General features: G+C 41.3%; 1 protein-coding gene across 3 annotated transcripts in view; it reads left to right on the top strand.

The window, feature by feature from the left end:
* Positions 1-16,652, top strand: part of sh2d3ca (SH2 domain containing 3Ca) — a 50,111-nt gene that overhangs the window by 15,841 nt on the left and 17,618 nt on the right. The gene's annotated exons all lie outside the window — the stretch shown is intronic.

Below are 16,652 nucleotides of genomic sequence, written 5' to 3'. Positions count from 1 at the left end.
CGGGAAACGGTAGCAAATTTTATTCTCTCTCACACCTAAAACAAATGTAAAAGTATACTTATCTGGCAAAAAAAAGTTTTTCACATCAGCATACTTTGCAGAAGCGTGTAAAGACGATGCACATAGCGCACATAGTGGAGATACTTTCAAACCGTAACTGCAGCCAAATAAGGTCAAATACTGTAATTGTCTGTGAACAGTTTGTGGATTAATTGATAAGACCGCAGTTTTACACTGACCTGCTGAAAGGATTTTGTGTCAGTGACAGTTGTCTGTGACCTAAGCTCATCAGCTGTATCAGTAGAGAGCTTACGCTTGATCCCTTGGTCTAGACTGTAGTGTGCCAACCATCGGCACACACACTTTCACGTAGGCATGCACACGCTCGCAGACGTGCAGCTTAACAATTGTGTCCACAGTGCTGCCAGCATGTTGATGAAAGTGGGACAATGTAACGGCCTGCTGGCCTCCTGCAGGGGTGAAACTCCCTGTCACTCCCCAGGAACAGACACACACACACACACGTGATGCACACAGATGCATGGAGTACATGAAATGATCCCCTCTTCTGATTTGATTGTTTTTTTTTCCTTTGTAGCCACTTCCCCTCTCACTCCCCCCTCCTGTCTCTCCTGCTCATTACTGTAGCCTCGTTCCCTGACCAGCACATGGTCGCCATCATGCCGACCAGCAGCCAGTCTCTCTGTCCTTCGGCATTCCTGCAGCCCTCCTTTATCTGGAATGTTGCTGGCACCTCTCTGCCATCCAGCCACATGCGCTGTGAACCAGACATCTGTTTGTTCAAGCTCAGAATGACTCTGTGCAGTGTGATATTATATAATGAAATGTAAAACATCTCCCATGCTTTGGGATGGTGTGAGGCTGTAATAAGACAATTTAGTGGAATATAAGGCAGTTTGTTTACAATTGAGTTCTAAGATATTGCAGAGATTGAATTAGACTGATTTTGATGTGGACCCTTGGTAAGAACTCCTTGGTATCAGTCAACCCCCCCACCCCCCACCCCCACCCCCCCATGCTTTTAGTTCTCTACTTTCAAAGTATTTCTGTGATTACTTACCTTTCTGCCTGTTTCCCACTCGCAAATGATTAGAGTTAGTAAAATACTGTATTGTTGGGGTTGGAATTAAAGGACATGATCAGGTTTACATGTCTAAGAATACATGGCTGGGCTTTGAAAACTACTTAGATGTTGTCATCTCCCAAACTGTGAGCCTGCGTTGTGAAACTCCTACTATTTATTAGACTTGCGGACAAACTTTCCTATTTCACAGTTTTTAGTGAGACTGGGCAGCTCGTTGAGCTTGGTTATATTTTTCTTTTTCAAAGTACTTTGAAAAAGACAAAAGGGCTTGTTTTTTTTGTGTTTTTTCACTATTTAAGTGAACCCTTGGTTTGACTGAGGGAAATCTTGTTGCTTGGGTAAGAATACACCCTTCAACAGTGTTAACTACTTAGTTCACCCTCCTGTGCATTAGTTTTTACTTTTGCAACAAGCTTTCTCTTCAGTTTCCAGTTTATAGTGAGGCCAGAAGCAGAGAATGACAATCTCTGGGGTTTTTAGATGTTGCAGGATTTCTCTCCAAGTCTATTGAACAACCCTCCGTGTTGAAAAATGAAGCTAAAGGGGGAACCCTGTGTGTTTAGAAAGTGATGCCAAGGTTGTGGCCTAGAACATGCACCATCAGTATACCTCAAGCTTTGTATCATTGGTTTGTTAAAGTAAACTAAAAACTTTTATACTTTTAAAAAAGTGGGAAAACTGCAAAGGTTGTTCCTATATAACCTCGTAAGAGTACATTTATTCGAAACTCTTGTGGATTTTTCTAGAAGCCCAGTCAGAAACAGTTCAGACATATTAAATTGGCCAACTTTTATTGCACTGTCTTGTCTTGGCATAACCCTTGTTTCTATTCCTAAGAGGTCATACTTTCATAACAAAAAATTAAATATTGCTATATTGGACGTCAATGCTCTATACCATGTTTATTATCTCCACGCACTTCAGTCTGTATTGTGATTTTATTAGTTTTCATATTACAAAAAGCTGTGTCAGAAGTTCTCGCCTTTCTGGTTTTAATCTGGATGCAAAACTTTGGTCCCTTCACTCTGTAACGGCAGTCAGTCTATGAGTCGGACCCCTGGGGGGTCCTGGAGGTTTCCGTGCTAGCTTTACACATCACCCCACTCTGCGTCTAGTCAGTGGTAAGTTAGCTGTAGAATATATATTCCAGATAATGCATGTGTGTGTGTGTGTGTGTGTGTGTGTGTGAGAGAGAGAGAGTGAGTCCATGCCAGAAAGGGAGTCCAAACCAATTGGTATATTTTAGTATTGAAATATTCACCATGTAATCCCCTCCTCTCCGCTCCTTCTATCTCTCCCTTTTCCTCTCCTCCCCAAAGCTTTTCACCACAAATCCTCTTTTGGCGTGCTTGCCTGTCACACCCTGCAGGCTCATAGTGTGAAGGGCAGCTGTGCTTGTGTGTGTGTGTGAGTGTTTGTGTGTATGTGCTTGCTTGAACTGCCTTGTTTCAGAGTCCATATCCTCATTAAAGCACTGTGATGTTTTTGGCACTAATGAGGAGAAGGACTGCCAGTTTGTGTGTTTGTATTTATCAGCTGTGTGTGTGTGTGAGTGTGTGTGTTTCATATTTGTATGACTGTGTGCGTCTTTCTGGTTAGTTACTGGTTTATTGCAGACATTTTAAACTTTGATTGTTTTGGCATTAGCTCAAGAGGAGGCTCAGTTTAAGCTCCTGTAATTGATCAACACTTCTTTAGATCAGCTTGTTTTACACAGGATTCTTTAACACTTATATCCTCATTTGATTTCCCCGGAGCAGCAAGTCTGAGGCACAGGCCCTCCCTTCATACAAAAAAAAGCTCCCTCTTCTTAGTTTACTTGCTTAATTTTGCTCTGTTCCTAAATGCTTTTGGGATCATGGTTACAGTATTTGAACCCACAGGCACCAAAAAGAGAAAAAAAAAAAAAAACGATGACGATAATATGTAAAGAAAAAGCTCTGTCCTAAGGCATTTATTAGTTTTTTTTCCTTGCATAGTAAGAAAATGATACAATGTGCTAGAAATGCTGTATTTTTTTTTAACAATTACAGACACGTACAGGCTTTTATACCCAACCTCTGTTTGATGAGTGCTATTATTGCACATGTAACATCTATTTCAGTTCTATGCAGCCTTCACCTTCGCTGAAACTGTTTGGAGAGCCCCAGGAAGACACTCTTCCCAATTCTAAAACCTGCGCCTCAATGAGTGAACCTAAAGTGTTAAGTCATAGTGAAAAAAGTGAGAAATATAAAATTATTTGGGATCTTTATTGGTAATGACAGCATTGCTTATGCTTTCATAAGAGATTGACAACAGTACATTTAAAGCTATCTGACAGGGATGGAGGAGATTGTTGGTATTGTTTTTTAAGAAACCCACTATTGTAGGAGACAAAATGACGCATACAGACTCTTACGTCAAATTAGATGCTTTGTAAGCTTAACCATCCTCTCTGATCTCATCACAAGTAGGTTTTGACCCTACAACAGCATCACAATACTGTGATGCATGTGCTCCTTAGAGAACGGTTATTATTAGAATGACTGTTTGAGGCTGCTTGTCTGGAAGTCATAAACACAGGTTCAAAGATGTGCAAATATAAGCCAAGAAATGACTTACTGAAAACATTTGTATGGTTGGACTTGGCAGAAGGGATTGGCATGCTCAAAGATTTCAACCAGCAACAAGGAGTCTGCTTTCAGAAATAATCCCTATGTATATGAACATGAATGACAAACATATCCCATAAGAAGAAGGCTTTAGTCCTTGGCATCAGCTTACCAGCAGAAAAATGATTAAAGGTTGTTTTTTGTACACAATTATGAGTTCATATCCACCTATTTGTGAATGAACCAGTAGATGTGAAGCATGAATGAAATAGCTGCTGTCAACCAGTTTGTATAAAATGTGCCACCAGATTTCAGCTCAAGTTGGACATTTTGAGACTCAGACTGTGGTAAGACTTTGATGGGCCCTGGTCTCCTCCTCTATGTTTCCTACCCCTCTATTGAAACTCTCCAGTAAAAGCTGGAAAAGATATTCTTAAAGGAAAACTTCAATCCTTTCCTAGAGGCTTTTAGCGAGAAGCAACTACAGGAAGTATTGAGTTTCTTTTGACAGCATGCTAAAGAGTCCACTGGTCATTTGTTCTTTAGCAGTGCTTTGTCCCTCTGATCCATTGTGTTCAGACTCTCTTTAAATCTTCATCTTGGCTTAAGAGGTCAGATAAAGCACTGAAAGTTAAGTGCTTCTTCTGCTGCGGGTCACTATTAGACAGGTTACTCTAAAAAAATAGAGCACTTTCAAGGACTAAAAAGTGAATTGGCAGATGTGTTGACATATGGCCCATCAAACATATTGTTGCATAATTTCAACTTGTTTGCAAGGTTAATTGTATGCAATAAAAGCCCAGTTTTGAAAGAGATCAACCTGTAGGCCTGAAAGCTATCGGGAGAAAGCATTGGAAGAAGCATTTAAACAAATCTATCTGCTGCTATGTCTGAGCATAGAGCCGACTGTCTCGAAGAAATGTGGCTCCAGGCACACTGTGGCTCAGCAAACTCAAGAGCACATCGTGCTCGCCATTCAAACAAGTGAAAATGCAAAAACAAAATGGTCTGTTCGTATCGTGACTATGAGCTGCGGGCCAGGATCGCAGAGCTTTCCAGCTCAGTGCTTCATGTAATCATGTGCTTTCTCCTGAAATGATGGGGGGGGACTTTAATAGAAGAATAGAGAAGCATAGATATGTGGTAAATGCTCCTGTACATTTAATCACAGGTTAGACGATGGAGACATTATTCTGAAGAATACCTTGCTGCAGGTTAGTTTAAAATGCCCTTTGACTCAAGATCACATGGTTTTCTGGCAGCACTCAGTGTAGAACGTTCTGCAATAGCTTTAGGCACATTTGGACCAGCATCACCCAGCTCTTAAATGGCCTGGGGCTCTTTTTTAAGAAGCTAAAAGATTATTCTAAGGTAAATAGCGGATGGGGAAATTAGGTCAGTTGAGGTGTGTTGTGCTCCCCAACAATGTCAAAGCTGCACGAAGAATTTGTTAATTTCTCACATTTTTTTTGTTTTTGCTTTTTTTTAAATTTGTGTCTTCTAATATAAAACTCTGAGGCCGAGATTAAACATTTGGATGCTCTGGTTGAACTACTTGCTGGTCGAGACCGGAGCCGTCTCTCCCCATTCAATTGAGCACCACACAGCTCGCGATGCACCCATTTCTTCTCAGCCCATTTAAGCCTAATGAACTTTCCAAGTTTGAATCTTGTCATCATTTTGTGATGAACACATTCGTTTTTTATTCATATGTTGGACTTTCTTCAGTATTGATCAGCTGGTTTCCCCGGTAAACTTTGAGAACCGACAATGAATGCTGAAAACTGTGTGACTCTTGCAGAAGAAATGACACATACCCGTGGATCCACCACGCCCACGCAGTCACTTGCATACACACCATCCTCACATATGCTGGGCGAGACGCAGCTGAGCTGGACTGTGGCATAGTGGGGGGATTTGGAGCAGGAGGTTGGCAATTGTTTTCTCTCTTCATCTTTGACCTCTCCCTACCGCGGAGAACGCAGAGGGTGTTGGACTTAAGGCAGCCTCGACTTTAAAGGCTCAGTTCCCCCCAAAAGGAAAAAAATAGGCATTCCAACATGGGGAGCTGGGCTGTCATGCTATTAATGCTCATTGTTAGTTAGAAAAAGTTGGGCCGTCGTGTTTCAAATGCTAAACAAAGATTGCAGTCTGGAAGTTAGCACCCACTTTAAAATGATCGTTACAGAAAACATTGTTTTATTTTTTTTCTTGCGCATTTATTTGTAAAGGCTGAATGTTCAGTGTGAAGTGCGCCTTCATGGGGACTTTTATTTTTTCATAGTCTAAGCTTTTCCAGCTCTCCATGCCTGTGTTGCTCTGAATTCTAATAAATCCCATTGGGTAGAGTTTGTTTGAGTTACTGAAGGTCCGGGACCTCTGCAGAGTTTTTAATGCATCATTTTCCTTTATGAAAAGACCCGGGGCTGTTAAAGCGTCTCTGGGTGATTTGCAGAGAGCAGCTGAGAATGGCGGCGAACACACTCGCTTAATCCGTCTCTTCCCCACACACACTCAGCCATGCATGTGCACATGCCTTGACATAAATGTGTCTATGGACCTACACTTTAGGGCTGCAGCTCCTCATTAATTTTCTTTAAATTTGTACTCAGTTTGCACTTGTCCTTTTATACAGCTAAAGTGACTAATTGACGATTAATAATATTTCAGCACGAGTGCAAAAACATAAGGTATGCGCAGAGATAGAGAAGCAAACAGGGTAGTGCTCCTCTAGAGGTGCTGATAACATCTTATGGTTATTAATGCAGCAGACTGGAGTGTCAATGTGAACCAGATACAGATACTGATTAGAGTTCAAACTGATTATATTGACAGAAATGCGATCGCGGTGTTGAACACAATTACTTTCAAATTAGATTAGAATAATACTTCTGCCAATAACATGGAATTCATGCAGCCTGGACACACAGTTCATGTGCTGGAACATATGGAACTCATACATACACAACGTGACTGGCTCATAGTGACAGTGATTAGTTTAAGCAGTGAAGAAAAGACGAGGGGAGTGTGTCACCTGAGCTGTAGATAGCTGTTATCATGTTTCCTGAACATAATAAGAAAGTAATAGAAGCCTGTAGATAGAAGAGAGAAATGGACAAGGTACAGGCAGTGAGTGTCCTCCAGCACGGTAATTATTTTCTGTGTCAGGACATGTTAAAGTGCGTTATTATGCTTGGTTAAGTGCCTTTCAGTGTGTGATATCTGGATTCATATCCACCTATGCTGTGCCTTTCTCAGTTTTAAAAAGAAATTACAGCATTTAAGATGCAAGGCATCTCTTGTGAATTCTTGGGCAGTTACAAGCTTGTGAGTGAGATCATACTTGAAAAATGGGGTACTGTGCTGGGGTGGAATGTGCAGTTGGATTAAAAATGAAGGGGCGTGTAAGATGTGTAATTGGGAGAGACGGAAAGATGAAGGAGGTTGAAGGTGCAGCGCACTCTAACAGGCAACCACAGGCTAATTTCTCCTGAGCATCTCTTAGAGGACGTGTCTTGTGTCTCCCAGGAGAGTGTTTACACTCTCCCACCTCTGCATTCACACTCTCCCACCTCTGCATTCACACAAACACACTTTCGCACACCTAGAGTCTGTTTCTTCTGTGTTCCTTGAAAGCAGTTGTAAAGGCAGGGCTGCTCTCAAAAGGTGTACACATGCACGCATCAATGAAAAGGGAAGCGGGTGTTGCAAAGTGAGGGTCCCAGCGAGCAGTAAAAGCTCCATCTGCATCACCATGACAACTGCTTGGTAACAGTGAGACAACACCCATCTCCCAACCCCCCCATCAGTTCTGTGTGTGTATGTATGTGTGTGTGTGTGAATGAATGTGTGTACACATGAGTACATGCATATGTGTGTGTGTGTGTGTCAGAAGGAGGGTCCATTAGGGAGCATCCCAGCAGGTAATGTCTGTGCCTCAGAATGATGGATGCAGCCCTAATAGCTCTGCCTGTATGCCCCACTGGGGAGTGGTCACATCCACAAACACGCGCACACACACACACACACGCATGTACGCATGCTTCATTGCTGCCTCTGTATGAATGGAACTGATACCTCAGCAGCGCTCTTCTACTGTCTGTCTCAGCCAGCCAATTATATAGCTCGCTGCTCAACCTCTAGGAAGAGATGACATCATTACCGGCCAATGGCGTCTCAGCTGTGGGGTGTGCTTCTTTCTGCTGGCTACATGGCCGGTGTGATGAGGAAGCGTGCGTGTGTGTTTTCTTGTAAGAGGGATATTAAATGATTGATGCATCTTCCAATGGGATCAAACATTTTCTTAGCATGTATGGGCTGTGTTTGCGTCCTTCCTTCTTTCTTTTTCTCCTATTTCTCTCCTTCATTGTTACTTTTACCTGTTTTCCTCTTAGTCATTTTTTCTTTCTGTTTCAATAGTCTTATTTTCTGTTCTGCTTTTTCCTCTCTTTGTCTTAAACCTCCTGTGCCTCTTTATGTCTACTCCTCCCAGTTGTATCTTCAACTACATCATTGCCTCTTTCTGTTCATGTTTGAGTATCAAGTTACATGACCAGTCGATAGGTCATCATTTGTTCTAGCGAAATGTATCAGTGGGTTTACTGATACCGCTGGGAGAAAGATGTCACCACGGCAAAGCTACAGATTAGCATGCTCCTGATTTCAAAGTGCAGAGGAATGTTCAAATTCCAAGAATGAAAATTTTTCACCAGAAATGGCTAAAGAAAAGTTCTAATATCGACAGTCTGTAAATGTTAGCTCACCTTTGGTTCAGTCTGTGTGCTTGGCTTGGCTAAGCATCCCCTCCACCCCATAAACCTTCAGTTATTCAATATCCCATTTTTCAACTTACATATGTGTTAATGTAACCAAGCCCCATGTTGTTTTAACAGACAAACGCAAGAAAGGTCTCGATCATCGATCTCTTATTCTCAGCGAAAAAAGCACAAACGCTAGACCCACAATGTCAAGCTGCTCGGCCACCATCAGAGTAAACATGTAAGATTGGGAAAAGTCTTTTCTTATATATATCTACTGGGACAGATTCATGAAAAACGACAAGCGCTGGCCTAAAAATATATATATATTTGTACCATCACATTTAAGGTATAATAGGTGACTTTTCATACAAAGTATTACATTTCAGTAGAAACAGAGTTGGTCTACTTTAACTAGGAAGTGAATGTTTTATTTGATTCTGTGATATATGTATATATATTTTTTTTTAACAATGTTTCTTGGCTGTGCTTCTAGTTTCGAAGATGGTTAATCCTCTGCTGTCAGACATTGATTAATTCATTAGATGCTGTGTCACCATATGTGTGTGCTTCCTTGGTAACAATGCCAAAGCTTCAGACCACAGCCATTGTTGACGTAAAAAAGTACTGTTAAAAGTAAACAACTCTATGGCAGCCATAAAATGAAGCCCATAAAGTCGATTATGTCATAAAAATGGGATGTTTTAGATTTAGCCTAATTTGTGCATAACCAACCATTGATTCTTCTCATGCCCGCCCAGTTCTGTATTACCCACAGCATACATTTGTTTTTCTCTCCCTTTTTTCCTCCTTTTACAATGCACATGTCATCTCTAACAGGCTATCTGACCCCAATGCTGGAGCACAAATGGATGATGCACAAAATGCAAAAGCAGACGCATTAATTCATATATTGTGGGTAAAAACCAGGCTGTCCATTTTCACCAACCCCCATCCCTCATTTTTACCTCTCTGCTTTGCGTCCCTCAGCTGCTGCTTCCTCCCTTTTTGTCCCCGTCCTCTTTAACTGCGTTGGAGAAATGCATTTTGGGTTTGTGGTTTCCCCTTCACACCTGTCACTGTCAAGATAGATGGTCCTGGTGTGGATAGTAATAGCACTGGCTTGCGGTTTTAATGGCAAATAAAGAATAGGTGTGTGCTTGTGTGGATATGTATGTGTGTGTATGTTGCGTTGTAGATTCATACCGTGTGTCTGCACCTCAACAAATAAATGTGTGGGCTCATTTTTGTGTAACAGTGGAAGGTTAGCATTGATGAGTCCTGAGACCTTCCATCCATCAGTGTGATGACCTTTTACCTTCCAAAGCTGGCAAATTGGCTATTAATGGTTAAGCCCAGAGAAGCGAGGATGACTGAGTGGCACCCCCCTCAGGGGAAATGTCTTGTGCCTTTACTGGAGGAAAAAACAGATTCTGAGGCCGAAGAAAGCAGTGCGTCATTGAGAATGGACTGACTTAGCACACCATAATCAGCATACTTGTCATAATGAGGTTGTTTTTGAAAAAAAAGGCTCAGTTTAGTGACCTTCAGACCTCTGACTTACTAATCACAAGTTCTTCTCTGAGCCACAATTAAAGGTTAGATGTGTAGTTCCAGCTGAGTGAATAAACTGCCCTGAGCATCTGAGTTCTGCCAGCTGGTCCCAGTTGTCATAGACACCAACAGCTCCTGCTTCAATCAAAGACAAAGAACCTATAACCTGAACACGAAGGAATGAGGCAAAAGTTAAAAAATAAGCTGTGTTTTAACAGAAGAATATTCAGTTTTTATAGAAAGCTGATTGAATTGATGACATAACTGACTAACCAATCAGCTGGAATTCTATTAATAGAGCTGAGAGATAAAGGCAGTATGTGTTCCTTATTAGGCAAGGAGAACAAACAAATGAAAAGCTAAAATTAAGCGCTGTCCAGATATGAGATATGGGATACATTGGTGGCTTCATCAGTTTATTAGAGTGACAGCTTTCAGTCTCGCACCACCAGTTAAGTTTGGTGTGCTTTTATGTACATTAAACTTTTATGTGCTTCAGGTTAATAGCCCCCAGAGGCACCAGTGACAGCGATGATGTAAAACTTGCACTATAGTTGTCATACAAGATTGTACAGTACCTCAAGTGAGGTATAGTGTATGACGTTGGAGTTGTGTTACCATGGCAATTCGGACCGTCCTAACAAGCACATTGTGTTTGTGTAAAATATACTTTGGACTGAAGAGATTGAAAATATAATTTACCAACTTTTTAAGCTTGTTAAACAGGTGCTGTGATAAAGTGCTTTTCTGGACCTCTTATTCAGACTCGCCCGTGGTGTGTGTGTGTGTGTGTGTGTGTGCACCTGTTTGTTAATGTGACAAAACACAATTCAGACCTGTGCCAACCCAGAGTGATATATAAATGGCAGGAGCTTCAAGAAAGTTGCTGCAACCAGAATGCTAACTAAGAAACGAAGACATCATTTTACACACCAGAAGTTGTCGCATATTCGACGAAAAATATAATCATGCAAATGGTATTAAGAAACTAGATGCTTATATGTTAAATGTTTGCAGTATATCCATACAGCATTTAATCTCTGCCTTCCTCTTCATTTCACATCTCTGCGCTCTGCTGATGGACCAGCAAGATGCCTCTTCTGTTGTATGACATCCGCATACATTCACACACTGAGATCCTGGCCGAGTGGAGCTTGGAGGGGAAAGTGCACAGAGAGAATGATATGATATGCAGCTGAGAGATGGCAGGTTGCAGCAGGAGGAAGGCTGGAGACTGTGCAGTGGAGAGATAGACCGAATGACTGTAAAGAGGAACTTAGAGGAGATGTGGCAAGGTGTGTTGAAAGATATATCAGAAAATGTAGGTGGAATAAAACAAAAGGTAGTGGAATAGTGTTACAGGAAAATGAAAGCGAAAAAGCTTCAGATTTTAGACGGATTTGTTAGTGGTGTTTGCAAGAGAGATTAAATGAGACAACTGACCTCCTTCGGCTTACTTTCTCCTTATATGTGTGATAGACGGAGGTGTGTGGGAAAAACACAAGAAAAGCAATGCAGATAAGTTCAGAAAAGGATCAGAGCGCAGCATCTCTAGAGACAGAGAAAGGCTTCACTGTTTGCCTAAAGCATGGTAGATGGAGAAAGCTAAACCTGATGAGAAGGGATGGAAAATAAAGCAGTGAAGTCAAGGAAAGCCACGGGATGAGTCAGATGTGTGTGTACATTTGAGCCATCTATAAATTGCACCGCAGCGAGGGAAAAGTGAAGTATGAGCGGCACAGAGAAGCAGGTGGAAATGCAGTGATTGAATAGGAACTCCTCATTTCTCGATGATTACTCTGAGCTTAGGTCAGGCCAGAAGAGATGGACAGGGGACACTGAGATTAGCAAACATCCTGAGCTGCATTTACTGCTGAGTATAAGTTTCAAGTCTTTTTAAAGTCAATTTAAAGTTTCCTCTGTTCCTCCAGTAACAAGATCTGTTGAGGATAATAGCACACTGTCCCAGAGAGTGAGAAAGCTGCGGAACACAGCACCATGACTGAGAACTAGTTATTAGCCAGGTGTAGATCAGATTACACAAATCATACTTTTACCACAGTTCAGCTACCGGAATAAAATATTTTCTTTAGAAACCACAGATTAATATGTCAACATTTCACTTTTATTTTCATAATTCAAACCGAATAAATACTTGCCAACCGGATAACAAAAGACAAAAAAGGACAATGTTTTCATACGTTACTCACAAGAGACTTGTGCGCCAGTGTCCAGGGCAACATAAAGTGGAAAAACACACAAAACCCTCATTGATTCCCATTGATGATGCATCATGTGTACCTCAGAGCTGCATGCACAGTGAGATTATGCATATGTCAGGTTTTGTAATACACTGAATTTTGTAATCATATTGTCCTTAAATGAGCACTGTATGAGGATTTGTTTTAAGTCGGGGGAGGGGCTAATTGACCAGCTATTTAGCCGCAGTGAAAAATCGATGACTCAAGGATGCTATAGGAACAAGTCACACAGACACAATAGCACATGCCATGGGAATCCACGATAACTGCCTGCAACCAGTTATGTTTTCCTCCTCGGTGCACCTCGCTGCACATGACGTGGCAAAGCACACATGGGCCACATTAACCTCTCTTTCTCTCTCTCTGTAACACACTTCAACTCACTCAGGCATTTTTTTTCTCCCTGAAGGAAGCACCAGCTGGGGCATGCAGAGTATGGGGTTACCATGGCAACAGCATCTTATAGGTGTGGCATTGCTGAGTTGGCTTTAAAGCAGTAGGGTTTGGTTTTACATGTGGTAATGCTGGCGTTTTACGTTCATTGCATACGTTGACTGACTTGCACAGAGAGACCTACTCATCCATCTGTTATTCTTCATATTCAGTTACTGTGCAAATGCAAATTTCTTTTGTCGTAATCTCTTGTCTAGTGTTTTTCTTTTTATTTGTGAAATAGTGCATTTTGTTATTGTGGCATTACATCGCTGATTCCTGTCTAATATACATTCACACACCTATCTGCTAATTGCCCAAAATATTTTATGTATATATATATAAAAAATATTGTTATCTTATGGGTCAGTTTTTGACTGAAAGCAGATGCCACGGGATGATGTAAAAGCACAGTAGAGTCTTGACTGGTCAGAGAGCTGTTGTTTCCGTTCACAGCAGACATTTTGACTCCTCAAAACAGTGACCACGAACCAGCATGGGCAACAGCAGGAGCCCCCCCCCCCCAAGTGGAGCGCAGCTATCAGTAATGCACCTGTGCATTTCCTGTTATGATCTGTCAAAGTTATGACCTGCTGTGAAGAAGGTACGTCAGTTTATAATGGCGTACTAACGTATTTTCCCCAAATTTTCTACATTTAAATGATGATAAAACTGAACGTGTTGTGTTTGGGGATTCTGTGATGGCCGACTTTAGCACCTTGTCTTCAAAGCTCAGTTCAACCATCAGAAATCTGGGAGTGACCTTTAAGTCATCTGAGGTTTGACAAACAAATTAACAATGTTGTAAGGACTAGTTTTTTTCAGTTGCGTCTCCTGGCCAAAGTTAAAATGTTTTTAAGCCGTCACGACCTTGAGAAAGCCATCCACTTTATGTCGGTGTCTCCCAGACTTTTCTCAGTCACCTTCAACTTGTGCAAAATGCTGCTGCCCATCCGTTAACCAACACTGACAGACGTATGCATATCACTCCTGTTCTTAACTCCCTTCATTGGTTTCCTGTCCTTTTATAGAATTGATTTTAAACTTTTAATGTTTGTTTTTAAAGCTCTCAAAGGCCTCGCCCCATCGTATTTATTTGAGCTTTTAACTGTCCGTAATCTGGTAGAGCTCTGAGGTCAACAAATCAACTTTTGCTGGAAGTGCCTAGGTCAAAATACAAGCACTGACCGAGCCTTTTCCGTTGCTGCCCCCAAGCTCTGGAGTAATTCTGGATTGTTGTAAAGGGCTGTATAAATGAAGTACATTACGTTACATTACATAACAATATCTGCAGCCTCAGTCCTTTCTAAATCTGTTCACACGGTGTACAAATCTCTTACCATGGACTCCAAAATCTTGCGCAGTCCAAATAATAACTATTTTGTGCAAAAAATCAAGTGTAGTAGACCTTTATGGTCCAATTGGAAAAACCCTAAAGTGACCAAAGAACCCATCTTAAAATTCAGAAACGGATTTAAAAATGACCTCCTAATGGCCTTTAGGTTAACCAGCTGAGATACATCTCAAGTTCTCAGCCATTTTCAGTTTAGGTTTCGAGCTAGTTTAGTCTATTTGTGTCCTCTCCATCTCTGAGTTTACACTTGCGACTGCGGGTATTTTGGTAAACCTGTGTGCCCCTCATGCTGTGGAGTCCTTTTTATGTGTGCGCTTTATTTTTGTTTCTGCTCGTTGTGTATTTTTATTGGTTTAAAAAAAAAAAAAGAAAATTGTCAGTGCAGATTCTTTTGGGAAATGAATGTTCACTATCCCACTTAGGGAAGGGAGCTTTAGCCTGCAGGCCTGCTTAACATATAAACCATGGGTTGGGAGGTGATGGAGAGAAGCGCAGTCATTGTTAACAGCCAAACATCATTAAAATCTTCTCTTGCTCTTCTGTGTGTTTGTGCCCGAGTGCGTTCGCGTGTATGATCGTGTTGTGTTCATGCGTTAGGGCGACTCAAGTTTCCATGGATGGGGAAAAAGTTTTTCTGTTTGCATGTCTATGATGTTGGGTTTACTCTTTTTTTTTTTTTCCTTCACTTCCATTTTCCCTTTCATTGCTCTAGACTGTGCTGTCATGTATCTAACACTCAACAGATTTAAAAATGAAGAGAAGAGATAATTGAGCCCCAAAAGAAACAGTTCAGTTCATGTTTGTGGTTGTGTGCACAACAATGATAAATAAAAGCACGTTCACACAAGCAGCCACACAGTTAGTCCTTCAGACAGCTGGTCCTCATCCTATATCTTTTGCTATACTGACAGACACACACGCACACTGCTGCTTAACTCTCAGTAATGGTCTGCTCATCAAAGTGCTGATAGATGCTGTAGAGCAGGTTGATTAGATGGGGAAAGAAATGGAGAGGGGGTAATGCTTTATAGAGGGCTTTAAAGCCAGAAACTAAAAGGAGGAAAAGAAGTGAATGACAGAAGATGAGACATTAGAATATGAATGGCCGAGTTGGATAAAGACAGGCGCAGAGAAAAGACTGGTTTGGACTCATCTATTAAGAGACATATTTATAGTAAATATGTAAATATATGATGTAAAAGATGTCCTTGTTTCTTGAGTTTTTATGCACTTGCCCAGTTGATGCAGAATGTGTCGGCTGTTATTTGAGATAAATGTGATTTTTTTAAACCTTGGTTTTGCACTAATAGGAATTAGTAAATCACCTCAGGAATAGGTCACTTACAAATAGTTTTTACTGTTATTACTATTACCATTTGGCTTATGCTGTAATAGTGGTTTTAAAAAACTTGATTAAATTGTCAGTTGTAAGTATTTGTAATGAAAATCCATCATCTGCTATCGTTGCACTTCTACCTGCTGTGGGATGTGGAGCTTGTTGGTGTTTTTAGCAGAAACGGCATGTACGGTAGTATTCTGACTGCTGTTTGAGGGGAACTTTAAAGCTAACACTACCTGAAGAGATCTTGCAAAGCCAGTTCTCGGTTCAGCTTGGCTTGACCTAATGTGCTGGGATGTACAAGAATCTGTGGCTCTGGAAAAAGTCGATTTTTAGAGACATTTTGGGTAGTCTCTCTTGGGTGAACGTTTCTCGTGAGTGTCCACCGCCAGATTTCAGTTTGGAGGAGAGATGAGGAGCTGATAGAAATATTGACATGTGAAGGTTATTTTCAGTTGTCCCACCAATTAGGCTTCATGGGCAGAAGAGGGTGAATTGAGGACTGCCTTTTCCCCAGGGCTGTTTTTCTCACATAACACAGAAGCTACTGCCCTTTCTTCTGATTGGTGGACAAAGTGCATCTATTGTACTATAGCACTTTCTGACTGCATATTTGCTCTATTTCTTGCCTGTAAACGCTCTTTGAATTGAGTTGGTAGACAGAATGGGTTAGAAGAAGGGGTAGAGATAACCTGATAATAACAACAAGGGTGTAGTTTTGAAAGCGGAGCCATCCAGAGCATCACTGTGTAGCTTCAGTGGGAGTGCAGGTGTATGTCATATCCTGTCCACCAGCTGTCTCTCCATACAGGGGGTGTCAGCTCTTACACCGTAATGACTGACAGCTCGCAGCAGGGCTCTGCATGTGTGTATGCGTGTGTATACTCCTGCAGATACACAGTATATCAGCATCCAGTTGCCTTAAGAGGTGAATGCACTACATGTGTTTGAGTGTGTACTCGAAGGAGACACTTATTCTTAATGACAGTAGAAAGTCAGTGTTATCACTCTCATACTCTCACTTTCTTTGTGTGTGTGTACCAGTCCTTACACACTGTCTGAAGAGACTACTTGGTTCCCTGATTCTCTGTGATCATATGACACATCATCACTGTTACTGTCACCAGCGTTTTGGAATTTTTCCTCCAGGCTCTGTGTCACTTTTAGTTAATGCAATGTTCTTACTGTTGGGTTTTAATTAAGAAAAGGAGGAAAGGTTGTCGGTCCAACAGTCTTTGGACAGTTAGGATTTTGAT

The sequence above is a fragment of the Leuresthes tenuis genome, unplaced genomic scaffold (assembly GCF_036924035.1).
Source record: "Leuresthes tenuis unplaced genomic scaffold, fLeuTen1.0.hap1 SCAF_19, whole genome shotgun sequence".
NCBI lineage: Eukaryota > Metazoa > Chordata > Actinopteri > Atheriniformes > Atherinopsidae > Leuresthes > Leuresthes tenuis.
The sequence above is the reverse complement of the archived record's forward strand: the minus strand, read 5'-3'. Positions and strand labels throughout refer to the sequence as shown.